The following is a 24,718-nucleotide window of genomic DNA, read 5'->3' on the forward strand; positions in this document are numbered from 1 at the left end:
GACAACCGCTCCCCCCTTGTCGGCTTTCTTAATAATGATGGCCGAGTTATTTTTCAGTTCATATAAGGCTTTCCGCTCATCTCTTGACAGATTGTCATGAGTGTGATTGAATTTATTCACAAAAAGCTTCTGTACGTCCCGAAGGACTAGCTGTTTAAATGCATTTATAGTCGGATCAGGGGGAATCGGAGGAAACCACTGTGATTTATTGCCCACTCTTGATTCCGGTTCACAATAAGTGGAGCCAGAAAAATAGATCTTGAGATATAGACTCCTTATAAATTTTTCCAAGTCAACTCGAAACTGAAAAGGGTCGAAACCATTCTTGGGAACAAATGATAATCCTTTCGATAATAGCGATGTTTGGGCTGTTGTTAATGTCGTACCGGAAAGATTAACTACATTGGCTTCCTCTAAAATTGTGATCGGGTTTGTGGTCGAGTTCTGGGTTGTCCTCGATAGTTCCCTCTGCGACCTCTTCTGCCGCGGGATCTCATCCCTTGTCGGTTGTCTAAAAATCTTTCTTGTTCACTACCGCTCGAAACACTGTCAGAAAATTCAAATATAACCCGCCTGGGTTCAGACTCTGTCGTATTTGTGTCGGGTCCCATAGTGTCCCGGCCAATACGGGTTTTCATCCACGGATAAATAGTTTGTTTGGCATAATCGTTTTTATCTCTATTCAATTTTTTAAGCTTTGATTTCCTTAACTGTTCTTTAAATTGTTCCAGGGATTCTTTCAAGGTTGAGTATTTCTGTTGGAACACCTGATCCGAGATACCTTCTTTTAGTTTGGTAAGTTCTTTCTCAAGTAGTTCTTTTTCTTGTTGCAAGGTAGTTCTTGACTGTTCAATGATCAATAACATTAGATCCAATGAACACTTATTTAGGATCATGTTCCATTTTAATAGAAATTCATCGTGGTCTTTGAAGATTTGGGGTGCTTTATTAATTCTAAGGCCCCGTGGAATTTGTTCAGCTTTACAATATTCAATTAAAGCTGAACTATTCATCTCCAACCTCAAGGTCGATTTAAAATTCGACAACAATGTCTCCCATTCCGATTCAAGCATGTCATTACCCAAAGTAGTAAACATGGGAGAGGAGTGTAATAATTCTGCTGCCGTGTCAGCTGTGAAGCTAAACCCAGTGCGCCAGGAATTACTAGCCATTATCAATGAAAAAATAATCAAAAAGCGAAAACAAATGGCTTAAACGTGTCTGTAATCAATGTTGTAAAAATACACAAATTCAATCAGACCACGAATGCTTATTATGGTATAAAATTAATAGGCTGATAGAGGCGTCTCATATCTGAATGGAAGCTACTGAATGTATGCTCCATGCATTAGGATGTGGATATTAATGTTGATTCTCCGTGTTGCAGATTTGTTTGCCCTTGAAGAAGCAGTAGACCGCGAAACAGGGTCCTGTCGGGCCAATTTTTCCGGAGGTCTCAGTTTGGTGATACAATTGAATGAGTTCTGGCCCTGTTTGATGGCCTTTATAATCCAGAACCATCAAGATAAGTTAATTTAGTGCATTATACGTCAACCTTACGATAATGTTTATTTTGTAACCAACAGTGCCTTTATCTATATGTATATATACTGAGTATCTATATTATAGTTATTAAATATAATCTGTGATAGGTTTTTTGATACTCGCTGAAGATCAGCAATGTTTAGGCACTGATTGGTTGGCTGGAGGTGGTCGATGATTATAATTTTTCATTGGCTTGATAGCCGCTCAGGGAGCATACATTCAGAAGCTTCCATTCAGATATGAGACGCCTCTATCAGCCTATTAATTTTATACCATAATAAGCATTCGTGGTCTGATTGAATTTGTGTATCCTAGAAATAAGCAGTGGATTTTCCCCAACTCCATTTTAATAATGGTCTATGGACTTGTCCTTTAGGAAGCCAACCAAACCTTTTTTAAACCCCGCTGAGCTAACTGCTTTTACTACATTCTCTGGCAACAAGTTCCACAGATTAATTACATGTTGAGTTAAGAAATATTTTCTCTGATTAATTTTAAATTCACTACTTTGTGGCTTCAACGCATGCCCCCTAGTCCTAGTATTTTTGGAAAGAGTAAACAAGTGATTCAAGTCTACCCATTCCACTCTGCTCATTATTTTATAGACCTCTATTATTTCTCCCCTCAGCCGTCTTTTCTCCAAGTTGAAGAGCCAGTTACCCCAAATTCTTTAAACGGTGACTAAAGTTGCGTGTGCAAACCTACATGCATAGCCAGTTTTTGCACGCAACTTAATTGCTTAACAAGCTAATCAGCACTGATAATTGTCTGCTAGCAAGCAATTATTGCCACTAATTGGCACTAATTTGAATTTACACGTGGAACTGTCTAAGCATATTCGGTAAAGTGGTGCGCATGAATTCTAATGCACGGATCACAAAAGGGGGCATGGCCATGGGAGTGGCATGGAGAGGTCGTGGGTGTTCCTAAAATTTACGCAGACTGTTACAGAATATTCCCTATCCAAACCTAAATAAAATGTGGGCATTTATACCAGGTTTTGGTTGACGTAAATGTCTGCACCTAAAGTTTAGTCGTGGGACAGCCACTACTTGTATTCTATAAACTGTGCCTAACTGTAGGTGAGGCTTATAGAATAGCATTAAGCTCAGTTTTGTTCAGCGCCAATTTTTTTTTGGGCGCCATATATATAGAATGTATGTATGCACATGGTATATATATATATACACCATGATAATACACCATGATCTGTTCCATATATATTATGTTCCATGTATGTTACCATGTATGTATGCACCTTAACGCAATACCATTTGTAATTCTGTTACCCGGAAATGGCAACCGCCATTACGGCAAATGTAAGCCACATTGAGCCTGCAAATTGGTGGGAAAATGTGGGATACAAATGCTACAAACAAAGAAACGGCAAGTGACCGACTCACCTGCAAATGCGCAGTAGAGACTTCCCTCTCTGTCCCGCCCTCGCCTCAAGACGTGATGACGTCAAAGGGCGGAACAGAGAGGGAAACAGAGTCGGAGTCACTGTCGGACGCTGTCGCCTGGAAACGAACATCGCGCGCACCAACCTCCACCCTCCCCCCTCCCCCCATCCCCGCCGCCGCTCCCGCCCTCCTCCGCATCGGGCCCCCTGCACTGACCTGACAGCGCCTCTCACCTCCGTGTGGAAGCGCGGCAGGCAGCAGCAGAGCGATCTGCTGCTGCCTGCAGCACTTTCACACGGAGGTGAGAGGTGCTGTCAGGTCAGTGCAGGGGGCCCTGCATGGAGGGGGGACGGAGCGACGGCGAGGAGGGTAGCTGGAAATCTTGCCCGTTTTTACGGGCTTAACGGCCCGGGTAAATAAATAGAATGTGGCCCCTCAGTGCATAAACCGAAACCAGTTATTTTGTGGGCAGTGTGCAGGCAGTCAGCACTTAGCCGGTTAAGCTGCAAATAATTCAGTGCTTAACCAGATAAGTTAACCAGATAAACAGGACCACATTAAACACAGTCCTATCTTTATCCGGTTTAACATATCAGGTTAAGGTCTGAATATAAGTGTTATCTGGCCATGTGTAACTGGATATTCATGGCTCAGCTTTGCATATCCAGTGAGCCAAAAAAAAACCAAAACGCTGCCTGAATATTGATTCCGATTGTGACTGCCGGGGCAGCCCAGGGATGGAGGCAGGAGTTATGTGGACGCTGCCCCGTAGCTAACTGGGCATGTATGACTGTGAGATATATCTGTGAGATACGGCGCCTTGAAAGCTTTGTGCCAATTGCCAGTCATTTGGTTTAGGTTTTTGAGTATCAACAATGATTTATTTTGAAGTGTGAAAGAAAGATAAAATTAAATAATTATATAAAAAGATACACTACACTGATTTAGGTAGGTGGAGGTTTTTGTCAATGATTATAATAATAGTTTTTGAGTGAACGTGAGGTCTACTTTTTGTTAAGGAGTGTAACTAGGCAGAGAACAGGCGTGGAGAGATGGTAGTGTTTAATGCGCTGCATTTAGGTGGTTGGGGGGGGGGGGGCGGGGATAGTTCTGGGCAGACTTATACGGTCTGTGCCCTGAAAAAGGCAGGTAGAAATCAAGGTAAGGTATGCACATATGAGTTATCTTGTTGGGCAGACTGGATGGACCGTGCAGGTCTTTTTCTGCCGTCATCTACTATGTTACTGCATCTAACTGAGTAATGCACAGGACCTCTAACCACCTCCTAAATAGGAGGAACAAAAATGGTTCCACATTAATTGCCACTTCAGTACTAAGGGAGCTTTTTATTTTTTTTGTATTTTTAATGCATTTCAAAATTTATTACAAACCCTTTCTTGATACAGAAACGCTGAGGTACATAGAACAGAGGAAACACAAAACCATAGAGATAATTTACAACTCTTTGGAGCACTGCAAAAGAAGGGCAAGGTAAATAAAGAGAGGGAAGTCAAAAATTAGAAAATAATTACATAAAACTTAACAAGACATTTCCCCCATTCTAGGTATCATGCCTAGTATTAATGATCATTGTATGATCTTTTTCAAGTCCAGGAAAGCTCTTAATTGTTCTGGGGTAACCCCCCCCCCCACACATATTTAGGCAATATGATAGAGGTCTATAAAATACTGAGTGGTGTGGAATGGGTAGACGCGAGTCGCTTGTTTACTCTTTCCAAAAATATTAGCCCCTCCTGTTTACTAAAGCTTATTCCTATGGGTCCTGCTGCAGATAACTCCAGCTAAGCCTTAGTAAACAACTCCCTAGGACTAGTGGTCATGCAATGAAGCTACTAAGTAGTACATTTAAAACAAATGGGAGAAAATATTTCTTCACTCTATGTGTAATTAAACTCTGGAATTTGTTATCAGAGAATGTGGTAAAAGCAGTTAGCTTGGCAGGGTTTAAAAAGGGTGTGTCTAATTTCCTAAAAGAAAAGTCCACAACCCATTATTAAGATGAACTTGGGAAAATCCACTGCTTATTTCTAGGATAATCAAAAAGCAAAAACAAATGGCTTAACCGTGTCTGTAATCAATATTGTAAAAATACACAAATTCAATCAGACCACGAATGCTTATTATGGTATAAAATTAATAGGCTGATAGAGGCGTCTCATATCTGAATGGAAGCTTCTGAATGTATGCTCCCTGAGCGGCTATCAAGCCAATGGGAAATTATAATCATCGACCACCTCCAGCCAACCAATCAGTGCCTAAACATTGCTGATCCTCAGCGAGTATCAAAAAACCTATCACCGATTATATTTAATAACTATAATAACGATACTCAGTATGTATACATATAGATAAAGGCACTGTTGGTTACAAAATAAACATTATCGTAAGGTTGACGTATAATGCACTAAATTAACTTATCTTGATGGTTCTGGATTATAAAGGCCATCCAACAGGGCCAGAACTCATTCAATTGTATCACCAAACTGAGACCTCCGGAAAAGTTAGCCCGACAGGACCCTGTTTCGCGGTCTACTGCTTCTTCAAGGGCAAACAAATCTAACTTTCACCGTCTGCGGCATCGCTTGTTTACTCTTTCCAAAAATATTAGCCCCTCCTGTTTACTAAAGCTTATTCCTATGGGTCCTGCTGCAGATAACTCCAGCTAAGCCTTAGTAAACAACTCCCTAGGACTAGTGGTCATGCAATGAAGCTACTAAGTAGTACATTTAAAACAAATGGGAGAAAATATTTCTTCACTCTATGTGTAATTAAACTCTGGAATTTGTTATCAGAGAATGTGGTAAAAGCAGTTAGCTTGGCAGGGTTTAAAAAGGGTGTGTCTAATTTCCTAAAAGAAAAGTCCACAACCCATTATTAAGATGAACTTGGGAAAATCCACTGCTTATTTCTAGGATAAGCAGCATAAAATCGGGGATCTTGCCAGGTACCTGTAGAAACAGGATACTGGGTTTGATGGATCTTCAGTCTATCCCAGTATGGCAATGCTTATGTTCTTACGTTCTAACTAAGCATTTATAGGGGTATGCTATCAAAAAGGTTGCCCCCAGTGCTTCTAGTTTCCTGTCTCATAGTAAGAAAGAGTTTTCATCTTTCTTGAGTTGTCATAGTCACATCTGGGTAATTCCAAACTTTTTGTCCACAAAAGAAAGCTTGCAATTGATGGCAATCAGGCCTCAATACAGCATTAAAATCTTGTTCCAACAAAGCAGCTCTTTCAGTATTTTCTGTTATAGGTTCTTCAAGAATTGCTGAAATATTATTCATATCTAATTGTATATCCAGATCCCGCTCTTTTTCCATAGCCCCTCGGGTCTTTCTTGTGGAAACTGGTAATTAATAGATCTTATTTAAGGGAGGAATTGTATCAGGGGGTGTAATACAGAGTCTCTATCAGATATCTTTTAAAAAGATCCAAAGGTAATGTCCTGGGGATCTAGGAAAATTCAGGAAGCATAAGTTCAATCGTCTACTAAAATCCTCCATCTGCTCAATCTTCCTATGAATTAATAATCAATCTTTCACAATGGTTTGCTCAAAGTCTTGGAAATCTTTAAGCTCCCCCTGAACCTGCTCAATTTTTCTAGAATTTTCAGTTTTAACCATTTCCACAGACTTAACCGGCTCATCCATTTTATTCACCAAAGCAGATACCTACTACTACTTATCATTTCTATAGCGCTACTAGACGTAAACAGCGCTGTATATTGGACATAAAGAGACAGTCCCTGCATGACAGAGCTTACAATCTAATCAGGACAGACAGGACAAATAAGGGATAAGGACAAAGAGTAGCAAGATTCCATGCAGAATCCCAAAGAGTAGCAAGATCCCGGAATCCCAAAGACTACTACTACTACTTATCATTTCTATAGCGCTACTAGACGTAAGCAGCGCTGTACACTGGACAAGAAGAGACAGTCCCTGCTCAACAGAGCTCACAATCTATTTAGGACAGACAAACAGGACAAATAAAAGAGAAGGGAATTACTAAGATGGGAATGATAAAACATGGGTACTGAACAAGTGAATAAGGGTTAGGAGTGAAAAGCAGCATCAAAAGGTGGGCTATTAGCCTAGATTTGAAGACGGCCAGAGATGGAGCTTGATGTACCAGCTCAGGAAGTCTATTCCAGGCATATGGTGCAGCAAGATAAAAGGAACGGAGTCTGGAGTTAGCGGTGGAGGAGAAGGGTGCAGATAAGAGAGATTTACCCAGTGAACGGAGTTTCTGGGGAGGAGTGTAGGGAGATTGAATGCACTTGTAAGTCAATACCTCTCCTGTGGATCTGGTCACAACAGAAGTCAGATTTTGCAGCATCTGCCAGACTTCTTCAAAGATAATCACTGTGGGGGGCATACTTCCCTGCCCCTCCATTAACAAACCATGATGTTCTGCCCACCTCAGAAAGCTGCAACGCAGCAACTTCTGCAGGGTGTGGCTTCCCATCTGACACCGACAGGATTGTTGGACACGGTGGAACATTAGACACTAAAAGCGAAAGAGTCAAATCGTGTCCTAAAGAGGTAGGCTCCCCCTTAGCCGGCCTTAAAACAAGACTCACTTCTCCAGATTGGAAAGGGGTCCCGATGGTGAACCGGTCCATTACAGAGGGAGCAGCCCACACAACCCCTTTCCTCTTGGTATGGTCCTAGGTACCGATGCAAAAGAGAAAGCTACACCTACTTCAATGGCAGTCCCGTTCAAAGTGTCAGGTGCATGCTGCCATCTTTGATCCGCCCCTCCTCTCCACGCTAAGGGAGCTGTATTGCAAAATACAGGGAACGTTAGATTTGCAGTAACTGTGCATTCATTTCCTGCCTTAAACCATGGCAACTGCACAATCTAACACACTTTAGAAATACTGTTCCCTCTAAGCTGAGCGGGAGTTCCTCCAATTGCATTGCTGCCAGCAGGGGGTGGTGTTTCAATATTGTCTTTTCAATCACTAGGGACAAGCAGGTTCCCTGGAGTCCTGCAGAGCTTGCCTGTTCCTCACTATTGAAAATGTGATAGAGAAACAGCGCCCCCACTGGCAGGACTGTAGGTAGCAGTGCTTTGAAAAAGGACCTGATACTCAGTAACACTTATCTGGTAGGATCTGCTCTTACCTGGATATGTGCCACTCACGGGGGGGCCAGCAACTGATTTTCAAGCAGCTGAAAATCATTAATGACCATCCCAGCACTATCCGGACTCTGGGGAAGCAGTTGGAATGCTGGGGTACCACTGATATTCAGGGCTGGTACCCAGATCATAGGAGCCAGTTCTGTGGGTGCTTGAGCACCCCCCAATATTGAGAAAATTCCTTTTATGTATCCAGGGAGGGGTTATTTCCATTGGGCTTAGCACCCCCAATAATTGTGAAAAGTTGGATCCTCTGACACAAATTAACTATCCAGATACGGCAAAATAATGAATCAGATAACTACTACTACTACTACTATTTAGCATTTCTATAGCGCTACAAGGCGTACCCAGCGCTGTACAAACATAGAAGAAAGACAGTCCCTGCTCAAAGAGCTTACAGACAAAAAATAAAGTAAGTAAATCAAATCAATTAATGTGTACAGGAAGGAGGAGAGGAGGGTAGGTGGAGGTGAGTGGTTACAAGTGGTTACGAGTCAAAAGCAATGTTAAAGAGGTGGGCTTTCAGTCTAGATTTAAAGGTGGCCAAGGATGGGGCAAGACGTAGGGGCTCAGGAAGTTTATTCCAGGCGTAGGGTGCAGCGAGACAGAAGGCGCAAAGTCTGGAGTTGGCAGTAGTGGAGAAGGGAACAGATAAGAAGGATTTATCCATGGAGCGGAGTGCACGGGAAGGGGTGTAGGGAAGGACGAGTGTGGAGAGATACTGGGGAGCAGCAGAGTGAGTACATTTATAGGTTAGTAGAAGAAGTTTGAACAGGATGCGAAAACGTGTATATTTATAGTATCTCTCCCCCGGCATTAAAAATTTTCAGGTCCCTCATTTTGTTGGGATGTCTGAAAGAGAAACATTCTTCTACTGGAATAGTCTCTTATTACAATGAGAAAGAAAGAAAGAAATGTTTTTCTAAAGACTGAGGCGTGTTCCTGCAGGCAGATGTGTGGACATTACCCATAAAAACTGTACCTGAAGCGAAATCAGCGTGTTTGTGAAGGGCATGTGTGAAATCTGGGCTGTGTTTACATGGATAGGACTGTGTAGGTGGTGGCTGGTTGGAAGCCTTGCGGAGGAGCAGAATCATCAGAACATCAGCAGAAACTGTAAACATATTAACAGTCCCCTCCCGAGGCAACAGAAGAACCGAACAGGCCACCCAAGATGCCCCGGAGGAGGAAGAGTATGAACTAGACAGGAGGTGAAGATCCTCCCTGGGACACGGCAGGTTCGCCCCGTTCTGTGGGAGGTTTGGCCTCAGCGTTCTATGGTGCCAGAAAAAAAAGGGATCAGCAGGGTCGACCTTCACGTGTTCTCATCCTTACTGTTGCTGTGTTGACAGTACAACAGTGTGAAATATACGTGTACTTCATGGGGAGATTTGGGTTCTGAGCAGGGCCGCCAGGAAGGGGGAGATAATCAGATGGACCCCTGGGCTCATCTATGGAAAGGAATCGTAAGAAAGAAGCATTTTTACAAGTGGTGTTTTCAGGGTAAGGAGGGGGGACCTCAATATTTTGTTCTCCTGTTTCCAGAAAGAATTGCAGCAGACTGCCAAAACGTACTTTCTTACCCAGTGCGGGAAGAACATTCTGGACCCTGCGCCGGAAAATGTGCCAATCAGATCTGGATAGGCTGTGGTCTGTTTGGAGAGTCTGATCCAATAGAATTATAGCTTTAGCTTTTGGAGGGAAGTATGCAGTGTTGCCAGGGCTGCGGGTTTCTTGCCCAATTGGGCTCCTTTCTGGGAGCCGCTGCGGCTTTTTCACGCCACGTGTGGGTTGTGGGATTTTGGGCGGTTTTTTCGCCCACTGTGGTTGGCTGGTTTTCACACAGCCATGGCCAGTAGAAGCCCCACGGAGGTGGGCTTTAGTAATGTCATTTGTATGCAAATGACCTCATTAGTATTTATTAATGATGTCATTCATATGCAAACGGAGTCATTAATATTTATTAATGATGTCATTCACATGCAAATTGACTTTGTGCGGTTTTGGGCTGGCTTTGGGCGTGACAAATTTTTTTCCATCTGGCAACACTGGAAGTGTGAAACCCTCAGTTCAGTTTGGCAGGCGAATTTAGACCAGCCATTGAGCTGGCGTAAGAGTTCGCTCTTAAAGTTCGGCAAATACCTGCAGAGTTACACTAGTATTCTATAATGCAGATCATCCTGGTATTTAATTTTAGGCGAGCTTTTCAGCATTACCCCTCATACGTATACATTTAATATTTGCATTTCTTGTTTTGCAAGGGCAATAGACTAGACCTCAAAATTCCTCCATCAGTATTTACACCTGCTCCGAGGCATTCCTTAGAGGTTTGGACCTGAGAACTGTAACTGGCACTCCTTGGGCATGCAATCTTGCACATACAGAAAGCAAAACACACTGCTTGACACTTAGGTTCAGGTGAAATTTAATTGATAAACTGCTTAGGGAAAACCATCAAAGTGGGATATAATAAAAAAACAAAACAAATTGTTATTAGAAAGGAACCCTAACTGATAAAAGGAAAGAAAAGGTTACATCAAGCCCTAAGTGGTTTTTAATAAAATGGCTATTCCTGCCATGATCATGAACTTTTACAATTGCCTTATATGTATTTTACGAAAAACCCTGTGCTTAGTGGGCCTTTTGTAAAATAAGCTGTGAATTGTGAAGGGAAATGGGACTTGATATACTACCTTTCTGTGGTATTTTGCAACTACATTCAAAGTGGTTTACATATATTCAGGTACTTATTTTGTACCAGGGGCAATGGAGGGTTAAGTGACTTGCCCAGAGTCACAAGGAGCTGCAGTGGGAATTGAACTCAGTTCCCCAGGATCAAAGTCCGCTGCACTAACCACTAGGCTACTTCTCCACTCATTCCACCAATAAGAGCCAACCTCATCAGTGATGTCACAATGGCTTGATTGCCCGATACTTGGCTCACTTCTGATATTGTGATGTCATAAGAGAAAGGGAAATGAGACTTGATATACCGCCTTTCTGAGGTTTTTGCAACTACATTCAAAGCAGTTTACATATATTCAGGTACTTATTTTGTACCTGGGGCAATGGAGGGTTAAGTGACTTGCCCAGAGTCACAAGGAGCTGCAGTGGGAATCGAACTCAGTTCCCCAGAATCAGAGTCCGCTGCACTGACCACTAAGCTACTCCTCCACTCATTCCACCAATAAGAGCCAACCTCATCAGTGATGTCACAATGGCTTGATTGCCCGATACAGTTCCCCAGGATCAAATCCACTGCACTAACCACTAGGCTACTCCTCCACTCATTCCACCAATAAGAGCCAACCTCATCAGTGATGTCACAATGGCTTGATTGCCCAATACTTGGCTCACTTCTGATATTGTGATGTCATAAGGGAAAGGGGGAAAGGGAAATGGGACTTGATATACCGCCTTTCTGAGTTTTTGCAACTACATTCAAAGCGGTTTACATATATTCAGGTACTTATTTTGTACCAGGGGCAATGGAGGGTTAAGTGACTTGCCCAGAGTCACAAGAAGCTGCAGTGGGAATCGAACTCAGTTCCCCAGGATCAAAGTCCACTGCACTAACCACTAGGCTACTCCTACTACATGTATAGGGTGTTTAGGTTGGAAAAGGGATGTCCAAATTTAGTTTACATAAGAGTAGCCATACTGGGTCAGACCAATGGTCCATCTAGCCCAGTATCCTGTTTCCAACGGTGGCCAACCCAGGTCACAAGTACCTGGAAGAAACCCAATTAGGAGCAACATTTCATTCAGAAACCTAAATAGTGGCAACATTCCTTGCTACCATCCCAGGCTTAACATGTGTCTCTTGAAAATCTGTTCCCTGCTATAGAGCCTGATGTAATACAAGTGGATGTCACTGGGAGTCTTTTACTAAAGAACCGCATGTTATCTGCAGCAGGGACTAAGGGAAGAAAAAGGTCCTGTGACAGAGAATCTTTACTAATAGACCTCTATTGCTTCTTGCTCAGTCTGGTTTCTTCCTGGTTTTCATTTGGTCTGGTAATTCTGTCCTGCTTCTTTTGTGCTTCCAGTTCAATTTGAACTAGTCCCTACAGGGGCCATGGAACCACAGGGTTGCCCAAATCGACATAATCAAAAGCCGATTTTGGGCGTCCTCAACTGCTTTCCGTTGCGGGGACGACCAACGTTCACAGGGATGTGTCGTAAGCGTAGCGAAGGCGGGACTGGGGCGTGCCTAACACATGGGTGTCCTCGACCCATAATGGAAAAAAGAAGGGCGTCCCTGACGAACACTTGGACGACTTTACCTGGTCCTTTTTTTCTTACGACCAAGCCACAAAAATGTGCCCTAAATGACCAAATGACCACCGGAGGGAATTGGGGATGACATCCTCCTACTCCCCCAGTGGTCACTAAACCCCTCCCACCCTAAAAAAATTTAAAAAATATTTTTTCCAGCCTCTATGCCAGCCTCAAATGTCATACCCAGTTCCATGACAGTATGCAGGTCCCTGGAACAGTTTTAGTGGGTGCAGTGCACTTCAGGCAAGTGGACCCAGGCCCATCCCCCCCTACCTGTTACACTGGTGGTGGTAAATGTGAGCCCTTCAAAAACCATCAGAAACCCACTTTAGCCACATCTAGGCCCCCCTTCACCCATAAGGGCTATGGTAGTGGTGTACGGTTGTGGGGAGTGGGTTTTGGGGGGGAGGGCTCAGCACACAAGGTAAGGGAGCTATGCACCTGGGAGCAATTTCTGAAGTCCACTGCAGTGCTCCCTAGGGTGCCCGGTTGGTGTCCTGACATGTCAAGGGGACCAGTGCACTACGAATGCTGGCTCCTCCCACGACCAAAGGGCTTGGATTTGGTCGTTTCTGAGATGGGTGTCCTCGGTTTCCATTATCGCCGAAAATCGGGGACGACCATCTCTAAGGTCGACCTAAATTTTGCGATTTGGGCGACCCCGACCGTATTATTGAAATGAAAGATGGACGCCCTGCGAGGACGTCCTCAGGAAAACTTGGGTGCCCCTTTCGATTATGCCCCTCCACATGCCCCAACTGTGGACTGAAATCTCCCCTCCCACCCCCCTCCCTAATGCCATCCCCACAATCTCATGACCTAAAACAGTGATAGGCAAACTCTAGTTCTCGAGTGCCGCAGGGAGGTCAGGTTTTCAGGATAACCATAATGAATATGCATGAGTTAGATTTGCATACTGCATGCAAATGTACCTCATGCACATACATTGTGGATGTGAGGTCAGGAGTTGTCTATCCCTGATCTAAACATTGAACTACTGGTAAAGGGGATGTCTTGAGGCGGAGTGCAGGGGGTGCTCGTTCCTGGGAATTTTTTGTTTTATAGAGTTTGTTTTCTCAGCATATTGTGTTGATGACTCATATTTTATGAGTCTCTATTGCCTTTGAAGACATTGTACTCTGAGATAAGTTATAGCCGAAAGGTAAACAGGCTAAACACAATGGACCCCATAAAACATAAATAATGCTTTTTTTACGCTTGCTTCACTGCAAAAATTGCAGGTGTCAAAGACTCAGCCCCAAACCGTGCACAGTGCTTAGCAGTGCCAGTAATGAATCACAGGCTTGACGGCGGAGGAGGGAGGGAGGGGGGCTATTACAGGTCAGCGGGGCTCGTCCGAAAACATAAGCTAGCGAGATGCCTTCATTTGTCATGTTAAGATAAACGCGGAGAAAAAGAACACAGTGAAAACCAGCAACTTCTGCAACTGGGGAACCATTGAAAATGAATTATAAACCATATGGATTCCCCAAACAACCTGACGAGACGTGGCCTGAACAAGTCCAGCTCTGTGGAATGTCTGAGGCTTAATTTGCTCAGCTTTATAAGGAGAAGGGATGGGACTTAGGTTGTCCACCTTTTGCTGACAGAAAGACTTCATGGGCTTTCCTTGTCCCTGTCTGTAAAATTTACTCTCTTACCTGCCAAGCAAGGAGAGTAAATGATTTCTCTTGAGGTCTCACAAAAGGAGCGGGGAGAGGAGGCTGCAACCTGGGTTTCTAGGTTTTTACAATTTCAGGCAACTCTGCTACCAGAAAACAGGCTGAGCAGTTATAATTTCTTGAACTTTTTCAGCACTTAAGGGCTTGTTTTCGAAACTGTGTTAGCTGTTTAACATTACTGTTAACTCAGAGCTTAAAAGGCATTAACACATACTAATATAGAAATTTATATTGTGGGAAGGCAAGGAGTGGGAGGTGAACTTTGCGGTTATTTTGGGTGTCATTAAACAGCCCTAATGCCACTTTTCTAAAAATATCGTGGTGCTACTTGTCAGCTCAGCTTAGTGAGTAATGAGATCCAAAATATGCAAATGCATGTTTTACATCTCATTACTATGCAAATACCCTAACGTGACTTGTGGTGATACACTGCAAGTCGCATGAGGGCCTCAAAAGCATGATAAAATAACCCCAGGATCATTGAACCACAAAACCGCAGCCTGATGCACCCGACCTGCAGCTCTAGATCACCCCTCCTTCGACATAAGATCCCTCCAAGGCCCACCTACTCCTCCATAGTGGCTACCTTAAATGGTCATTGGAGGTCCAGAGGAGTCTGGGAAGGGGGGGGGGGGTCTTCCTGGGGTCTGGGGACGTCTGGGAGCTCTTGAGGCAGGAGTGATGGGCTCATTCCTGTTCTAAAAAAAAATGAAAATGGAATTGTATACAAATAACTCTTTCATGCATGGAACAACTTTAGCACAGTCCAAGGTTTGTCCAAATATTCGGCATAAGATAAAGTTAGAAAATCACTTGCTTATTTCTAGGATAAGCAGCAAAAAATGTACTGTTTTGGGATCTTGCCAGGTACTTGTGCCCTGGATTGGCCACTGTTAGAAACAGGATGCTGGGCTTGATGGACCTTCAGCCTGTCCCAGTATGGCAACACTTATGTACTTATGTACTTGGGATTCTGAATGGAATCTTGCTGCTCTTTGGGGTTCTACATGGAATGTTGCTACTCTTTGGGTTTCTCCCAGGTACTTGTGCCCTGGATTGGCCACTGTTAGAAACAGGATGCTGGGCTTGATGGACCTTTGGTCTGTCCCAGTATGGCAACATTTATGTGCTTAGGTACTTGGGATTCTGAATGGAATCTTGCTACTCTTTGGGGTTCTATATGGAATGTTGCTACTTTTTGGGATTCTGAATAGAATCTTGCTACTCTTTGGGGTTCTATATGGAATGTTGCTACTCTTTGGGTTTCTCCCAGGTACTTGTGCCCTGGCTTGGCCACTGTTAGAAACAGGATGCTGGGCTTGATGGACCTTCAGCCTGTCCCAGTATGGCAACACTTATGTACTTATGTACTTGGGATTCTGAATGGAATCTTGCTACTCTTTGGGGTTCTATATGGAATGTTGCTACTCTTTGGGTTTCTCCCAGGTACTTGTGCCCTGGATTGGCCACTGTTAGAAACAGGATGCTGGGCTTGATGGACCTTTGGTCTGTCCCAGTATGGCAACATTTATGTGCTTAGGTACTTGGGATTCTGAATGGAACCTTGCTACTCTTTGGGGTTCTACATCGAATGTTGCTATGCTTTGAAATTCTGCATGGGATCTTGTTATTCTTTAGAATTCTAGAATCTTGCTAAGCTTGAGGTTCTACATGGAATGTTGCTACTATTTGGGTTTCTGCCAGGTACTTTTGACATGGATTGGCCACTGTTGGAAACAGGATGCTGGGCTTGATGGACGTTCGGTCTGTCCCAGTATGGCAATACTTATGTACTTATGTAGAACAATACCTGGACAGAGTTAGGACAATACATAGATAAAGTTAGGAAATTCACCCGGTTAAAGTTAGGAAATTTACCCAGATAAAGTTAGAATGATACATGGTTAAAGTTAGGATAATTAGGTGGATAGAGTTAAGACAATATTTGGATAAAGTTAGGAAAATCACCCAGGTAAAGTTAGGACAACACCTGGATAGAGTTAGGATAATTACCCAGACAAAGCTAGGAGAAAGTACTCAGATAAAGTTGGGATAAATACCCAGAGAGTAGGACAAGAACCTGGATAGCGGTTTGACAACTGCTGTGACTGGAGATGCTGAATATTTGTTTTATTCTGCCGTGGTTGCCAGTGTTTAAAAACAATTCTGACCTGGTGAGTGAGTATTGACCCAATGATGTTTCGATTCCTTGTGGATCTTTTTATATGACTAAATGGAATTACGGTTACTATGTATCATTGTATCTGCCTCGGCTTTTATTAGAAAAGCGGCATATACATGTTTTCAATAAAACGGTTTCAACCCTTCCAAAAGCTATAATTCAAATAGCCCCACTCCAGTAAACCCCGAGGATGGATTAGGGCTCAGTGACAACACACATTTAAGGAGCCCGAGCACTAGTTCAAAGTACTGGAAAAGGGGCTTTTACATTCTCTAGAAACAGCAGGGTTTCATCTGCGGCATTTCTTGTCCTCAGTTATGTTCCTAGTCTCTAACATGAGCGTTATCTGTCCACTTTCCAGCTTTTTATAATCCACTGGGGCCGGTGTAAATCTCAAGATTTCCTCTGCAGACTCAGCTCATATTCCACAGCTGTGTTGCAGCACATGTGTGAGGAAATTAGAAATTAAATCATCTGATCTAGAACAGATAAAGAGAAGGAGGTAGAAGAGCTGGTCACTGTCCATCTGGCATTGCAATTCTTGTCCTTCCTGATCTCAAGGGTGCCTGGAAAAGATGGGGTTAATCCTCTCCCGATACATGTAGGGAAATGTAGTTTCACTTTAATGAAGACATGGGGAAAAAATGTTTGACCATAATTCTCCGGTATTGGCATAGCTTCATTGGTTGCTTTATAACTGCAAGGATCATTTTCAAATTGTGTCTGGTTTATTAAACTTCCCACATGGGATTTCCCTATTATGTGTCAGAAAAATTGCATTGGCAAACTCCGGAGCGCTTCTTGCGTTCCAGTCAGCGTCGTCAATTGTGACTTCCTTCATTAAGCTGCATTAGGCTTTAACGTCCGTGAAGAACAGAGCTTTCTGTTACTCTGGCCCTCTTTTATGGAATTTCTTGTATTAAGACTTCCGTGGGCTGTCGTAAAGCTGTGAAAGTCTGGCTTTTTGAAAAAAAAGGTTTGGAGGTTTAATTTAGTAGTTCAGCTGATGTTGGCGGTTAGGGTTCTTCAGCTTGGAAAAGAGATGGATGAGTGGAGATATGATTCAGGTCTACAAAATCCTGAGTGGTGTAAAACGAGTAGAAGTGAATCGATTTTTGGCTCGTTCCAAAAGTACAAAGACTTGGGGACATTCGAGGAAGTTACGTGGAAATACTTTTAAAATAAACAGGAGGAAATATTTTTTCACTCAATGAATAGTTAAGCTCTGGAACTCTTTGCTGGAGGATGTGGTAACAGTGGTTAGCGTATCTGGGTTTAAAAAAAGTTTGGACAAGTTCCTGGAGGAAAAGTCCATAGTCTGCTATTGAGACAGACATGGGGGAAGCCACTGTCTGCTTTTCCTGGGATTGGTAGCATGGAATGTTGCTACTCTTTGGGATTTTGCCAGGAATTTGTGACCTGGATTGGCCACTGTTGGAAACAGGCTACTGGGCTAGATGGACCATTGATTTGACCCAGTGTGGCTACTCTTAAGTTCTCATGTTACGTTCTTATGTCTTAATCTTTTGTATTGTTTGCTACTGTCTTTGGATTTTTAAGGTTTTAAAATATTTTTTATGTATTTATCCAAGTTACTTGGCATACCTCAATGGGGCCAATCATGCAGTTTACAAGAAACCAAAAGTGTCATAGAGCAGAAAGATGAGAGAGAGACAAGGAAGAGAGAGGGCAGAGCCAAAGAGTTTGGAAAAGAGGTGAGTTTTGAGGAGTGACTTGAATTTCTGAAGCCTCTTCTGCCCGCTTAAATCACTTTGTATATAGCTGGTGTAAGGTTTTGCAGCTCTTATCCTGAGAGGGTTTTGTGGCAGCAGGAGATGAAGTCATATTAACACATTTCCTGCTCTTGATGGCTGCTGAGTTGGACTTGGCTCCCCAGCGGCAGTGTGGGAGACGACCTTGGAAAGTGGGAATCTTAGCTGAATATGGGAGACCGTGGTTCTGCAGAAGGAGGTGACATCAGAGGAGTATGAAGGCTTCCCTACCCCTCACAAGGACAGGATAAGGGATGTCCGACTGTATTTGGAAGAATAAAGAATCTGAAGGATAAGGATGCGGAGTTCAGCGCCTGTGCTACGGGGAACCTAGAGAGCATCTGCAGACTCCTTCTGAAGTGAGAAGCCAGTGACGGAAGAACAAAAATAATCCAAAAGAGAGAGAGATTCATAATTATACCTGTGCAATATAATGTAAGCCACATTGAGCCTGCAAGGGTACAAATGCAGCAAATAAATAAATAAATAAAACGGGAAGTCCATAGAAACAATAGCAAACAAACACAATGAATGCAATGAAGGGAATCAGAAATGATGTACTTTACAAAGAAGGCTACAGGACTTTCTGTGGGAGAAAACTCACCATTAAGTTCAAAGCTCACAGTGCAAATTCAATCACATGCCCAATCTTTGGGGCCCTTTTACAAAGGTGCTGAAAAATGGCCTGCGGTAGTGTAGACGCGTGTTTTGGGCATGCGCAGAATCATTTTACAGTGCACCTGTAAAAAATGCCTTTTTTAATATTTTTGCCAAAAACGGACATGCGGCAAAATGAAAATTGCCGTGCGTCCATTTTGGGTCTGAGTCCTTACCGCCAGCCATTGACCTGGCGGTAAAGACTCACATGGTAACCGGGTGGGAATGACCCATATGCGTCAAATGCCACTTGGCGCATGCCCAATACGTGCATCCAAAAATAAAAATGATTTTTTTTAGACGCACGTATTGGACGCAAGCCAGAAATGAAATTACTGCAAGAGCCACATGGTAGCCAGGTGGTAACTCCATTTTGGCGCACATTGGGCGCACGTAGACGCTTATGCGGCTTAGTAAAAGGGCCCCTCAATGTGCTTATGTCCCATTCCACCACCCACAGCAGCCATAGAGTACTTAAATGCTTTTAGCAGACGCAAGTCACACTTGCAGTGGCGTAGCAAGGGCGGGGCAGTGGGGGTAGTCCGCCCGGGGTGCACGTTGCTGGAGGGTGCAGAGAGCAGCCGCGCGCCTGTCGGCTCCGCTGGTTCCCTGCCCCCTCTGCCCCGACAGAGGGAGCAGGGAGCCAGTGGCGCCGACAGGCACGCAGCTGCTCTCTGCACCCTCCAGCAGCCAAGAATGCACCCGGGGAGGGGGGGCTTGATGCACCGGGGAGGGGGGGTATTATTGTGCCGTGGGGGGTCATGCTGCACCCTGGGGGGACGGACGCCGCTGCACCTGGGGCGGGGTGATGTGCAGAGGCGATCCGCCCCGGGTGGCAGCCGACCTAGGATCGCCACTACACACTTGTTAATTGCTAAAAAGAAACAATGTGGGTCATTTTAAAAAAGAATTTCCCTAAAGTATGTTTCTTAAACAGTGTGAGCTGTTTGGAAATTGCCTGTGAAAAGTATTGTGTATTTAATTACTAGGGCTGGTTCTGCAAGCACGCCCAAAGCCCACTTTAGAGACAGCACAGTTTTGCTCGTGTTTTGATTAGAGAAATTTTTCGGGAACCCCAGTTCTGCTCTCCAAACTCTAAATTGTCATCTCCAGTCCCACTCCTGGATTCCTGAGTCTGCTCAGGTGAAACCAAAGTCCAGTGGCTCAAGTCCAGCTCGATGCACCCTCATCTGGTTGCAAATTCTCTTCCCGGATTGTCATTGGAAAGTTCGAGGTCAGGCGGACGCCTGCTTCCACCACCCCCGGTCGGTCGCAGTGCTTGGCACGGTCAGAGGCTGCCAGTGGAAATGCTTCATTCTTTCCTTATCTTAATGAGCTGGAAAAAAAGCATCGGGCTTTAAGGAAACCAGAGGGATGTTGGAACAGTGTGAAGGAGGTGCCGGCGGACTTGATCTGCAGTTCTAATCGCTTCCCTCGATAAACTCCATATCACTTTTAACGCCCACGTTTCACGGTGGCTGCAATTTTTCAAAATGTCATTCTTCTGATAAAAAGAAACCAAGCAGAAAAAAAAAAGGAAAGCAAACTATTTTGAAAATTTGCACATGGGTGAGGAAGGAAAGTTTGTCTAAAAGTGCCCCTGTGTGTGTAACATTAATTTATATTTATTTAGGTGCCCTTTTACCAAACAGCAGTGGAAAGTGGCCTAGCGCGCCTTTACGCAGGTGATTCCCGCTCGCTAAGGCCATTTTTACTACTGGGGTAAAATGAGCGAAATGCCTATTTTTGGTATTAAATGGCCATGCGTTGATTTTGCCCTTAGCGCATGGCCATTAATGTAGGTGGTAAAGAAGGGCATAATTGAACGTCGCCGGTGAAATAGGTCGCCGGCGATCTATTTTGGCGGCAGCGAACAGCTGGCCGGAACCGTATTTTCGAAAAAGATGACCGGCTATCTTTTTTTTCGATAATACGGTTTAGCCCGGCCAAATGCCAGAGTTCACCGGGTTTGAGATGGCCGGTTTTGCTTTTCAGCGATAATGGAAAAAAATGCCGGCCATCTCAAACCCGGCGAAATCCAAGGCATTTGGTCATGGGAGGAGCCAGCATTTGTAGTGCACTGGTCCCCCTGACATGCCAGGACACCAACCGGGCACCCTAGGGGGCACTTCTAAAAATGTTTAAAAAATACACAAATATCTCCCAGGTGCATAGCTCCCTTACCTTGGGTGCAGAGCCCCCCAAATCCCCCTCAAACCCACTCCCCACAACTCTACACCATTACCATAGCCCTTATGGGTGAAGGGGGGCACGGAGAGCTCAACACTTAGCACCACAAGTGTAACAGGTAGGGGGGGATGGGCTTGGGTCTGCCTGCCTGAAGTGCACTGCACCCACTAAAAACTGCTCCAGGGACCTGCATACTGCTGTCAGGGAGCTGGGTATGACATTTGAGGCTGGCATAGAGGCTGGCAAAAAAAGGTTTTTATTTGTATTGTTTTAGTGTGGGAGGGGGTTGGTGACCACTGGGGGACTACGGGGAAGTCATCCCCCATTCCCTCCGGTGGTCATCTGGTCAGTTGGGGCACCTTTTTTAGGCTTGGTCGTGAAAATAAAAGGACCAAGTAAACCTGGTGAAATACTGATGAATGCCACTTTTTTTTTCCATTATCTGCGAAAGCCGGCCATCTGGTAGCCACGCCCATGCCTACCCATGTCCCACCTTCGCTACGCCGTCGACACGCCCCCTTGAACTTTCGCTGGTGCGGCGACGGTGTCAAAAAAGCCGCTTTCGATTATACCGATTTCGCTGCTTTTGAGAGATCGCCAGCCATCTCCCGATTTATGTCAGAAGATCGCCGGCGATCACTTTCGAAAAAAAGCCTGATAATCTCCCGTGCAACGCATCTACTAATCAGCACACAACAATGTAGAACCTACCCATTCTCCGCCCCCAGATATGCCCTGAGCCAAAAATTTTTAATGCGTGGGTAGCATGCGCACATGGCAAAATTACTGCAGGAGGCCTTAGTGCACCCCCACAGGAAGCTTGGGCCCCTTTTACTAAGTGGTGGTAAGCCCAATGCAGGCTTACCACTCGCTAAGCAGGAAGTACCGCCGGAATACGACAGCAACCCGACGGTACTTCCCACCCCTAGCATGCCGTTATATCCCTCAATGTGTGGTGGTAAGGGTTCCCCCCCCGTAGCGGCTGTGCGGCAAGTGCTTTAGTTGTGGGATGGCCATTTCCTGCAGGAAAGAAGAGACTTCCCTTTTACCCGTTGTGGTAAAAGGAGGCCTCGGCGTGTGTGAAAAACATGCGCCAATTCCAGCGCAGGCCCCCCGCCGCAGCTTTGTAAAAGGGCCCCTTAGTCTTCTATAAGTTATGTACATAAGTGTTCACTCTGCCCACACACTTCCCTCCCCTCCCCTCCAGACTCTGCTCATGTGAGCCTCCACTGCAAGGGAATCAACTTTACTGCAATACAGGAAGGGACAGGAGTCAGAAAATACCCAACAAATCTGGCTTGTTTTCATGTGACAGATAAATTATTCCATAAATTCTTGACCATTGGAAAGACTAGAAAATATTTGGCCAAAAAACTAACAGAAAAGGGAACAGAGGACTCCAGCTTTTGCTCCGGTGTCTATAAGAATTGTTCCGCATTACGAGACCCTTTTACCAAGCCGTAGTAGGGCTACCGTGAGCTTGGTGAGCGGCATTTGGCCATACCGCTGGGCTAGGGGGCAGGAGTGAGGATTGCACTTTGTTGAAGGTGGGGGGGGGGGGGGGGGGGGGATGTGGACACAATAAATATTCATCAGAGTTGCAAGAAATGCCTCCACTACATGCAAATCTCTCTCATGTATATTCATTGCTTCTAAATATAGAATCTGTATCTATTAACAATGATTCACCTCTACAATGTTTTCTCTTAAATCATTGTACGTCAGCTGGGCTTAGTTTAAATGCATGTCTTGTGTAAGATTTTCTTTTAAAGGTAATTAAAGTATTTTTGTGAATAAAATTATAGCTGACGCACAATGATTTAAGAGAAAACATGAATATTCATTGTGGATATCCTGAAAACCTGACTGGCTGGGGTGCCTCCGGGTCCAGGTTCGGGAAACACTGGAATAGGCACTACATAGTTGCCCTGTTACAGAATTGCCCCCTCTAGTGACTGGGTCATGTAGTTTACTATTGGTTGCTCTATGTACTGCTGACTAATGTTGATGAAGCACAGCGATGCCATGGAATAGTGGTGTCCTTTGAAATCTGACAGTGACACCTAATGGTTTGATAGTTTATTACACTTCATTTTTCTATTCTTTACAAACCAATGGAATGTTTGGGAGCCATTCATTCAAAGCCTCTTCTCCCTCTAGGTCAGGAAGGCACAGAGGCAGGATATGCAAATACACGCAGACATCCACTGAGGGGCTGGAAATACTACTACTACTTATCATTTCTATAGCGCTACTAGACGTACGCAGTGCTGTACATTTGAACATGAAGAGACAGTCCCTGCTCGACAGAGCTTACAATCTAATTAGGCCAGACAAACAGAACAAATAAGGGATAAGTACAAAGAGTAGCAAGATTCCGTGCAGGATCCCAAAGAGTAGCAACATCCTGTGCAGAATCCCAAAGTATAGCAAGATTCCGGAATCCCAAAGAGTAGCAAGATTCCAGAATCCCAAACACTACTACTACTTATCGTTTCTATAGCGCTGCTAGACGTACGCAACGCTGTACATTTGAACATGAAGAGACAGTCCCTGCTCGACTGAGCTTACAATTTAATTAGGCCGGACAAACAGAACAAATAAGGGATAAGTACAAAGAGTAGCAAGATTCCGTGCAGAATCCCAAACAGTAGCAAGATTCCGGAATCCCAAAGAGTAGCAAGATTCCAGAATCCCAAACACTACTACTACTTATCATTTCTATAGCGCTACTAAGACGTACGTAGCACTGTACACTTGAACATGAAGAGCCAGTCCCTGCTCAACAGAGCTTACAATGTAATCAGAACAGACAAACAAGCCAGATAAGGGATAAGGACAAAGAGTAGCAAGATTCCAGAATCCCAAAGAGTAGCAAGACTCCGGAATCCCAAAGACTACAACTACTACTTATCATTTCTATAGCGCTACTAGACGTACGCAGCGCTGTACATTTGAACATGACGAGACAGAAATCATTCCAGGAACCACGCTCCACATGCTTTACCCACTGGATGTAGGTGTAGGTGTAAGAAAGCAGGTAAAAGTGCTCCACTCCTAGTTCCTTCTAGTACTTTCTAGCAGTATCCACTCCTACCCAAGCTGAGATAATAGTTAACCGTCTCTTTGACCTCATTTGCAACTTTCTTTAAATTAGTCACCTTACTCTTTACTTATACCCTACACTGTCAATTAAAATGTTCGTTCAAGGGGTATAGCCAGACCTCAACAAGAGGGGGGGAGGGCCAGAGCCCAAGGTGTGGGGGGGGGGCACATTTTGGCCTGCCCTCCCGCTGCCACTTATGCCCCCTCCTGCAGCCGCCACCATCCTGCCGTCGCATCTGCCCATCCGCCACCACTCCCCCCCCCCCCCACTGCCACTATGAAGGTACCTTGGCTGGCGGGAGTTCCCAGCCCCCACCAGCTAAAGCATTTGTCCTGCACTGGTCTCACATTGCCTGGTGCCCTGTTCTGTTTTCAGTCGCTGTGCTCATTTTCATTAAAACGAGTGTGCACAGCAGCTGAATACAGGAAAGGGTGCCAGGCAATGTGAGACCAGCACGGGACAAACGCTTTAGCTGGTGTGGGTTGGGGACCCCCACCAGCCAAACCGGGGGCCCCAGGCCAATTTGGGTGGGCAGGCCCCTGTGGCCCCCGTAACTACACCACTGGTTCTATCATATATTGTGTTGGCATTGTAAGTAGTAACTATACCATACTTTGTATTGTTATTTGAATATTTTTACTGCTGTAATTGTCTATTGCTCATGCTTGATTTATTCTTACTATACACTGCCTTGAGTGAATTCCTTCAAAAAGGCGGTAAATAAATCCTA

This window comes from Microcaecilia unicolor, chromosome 8, assembly GCF_901765095.1.
Source record: "Microcaecilia unicolor chromosome 8, aMicUni1.1, whole genome shotgun sequence".
Lineage (NCBI taxonomy): Eukaryota > Metazoa > Chordata > Amphibia > Gymnophiona > Siphonopidae > Microcaecilia > Microcaecilia unicolor.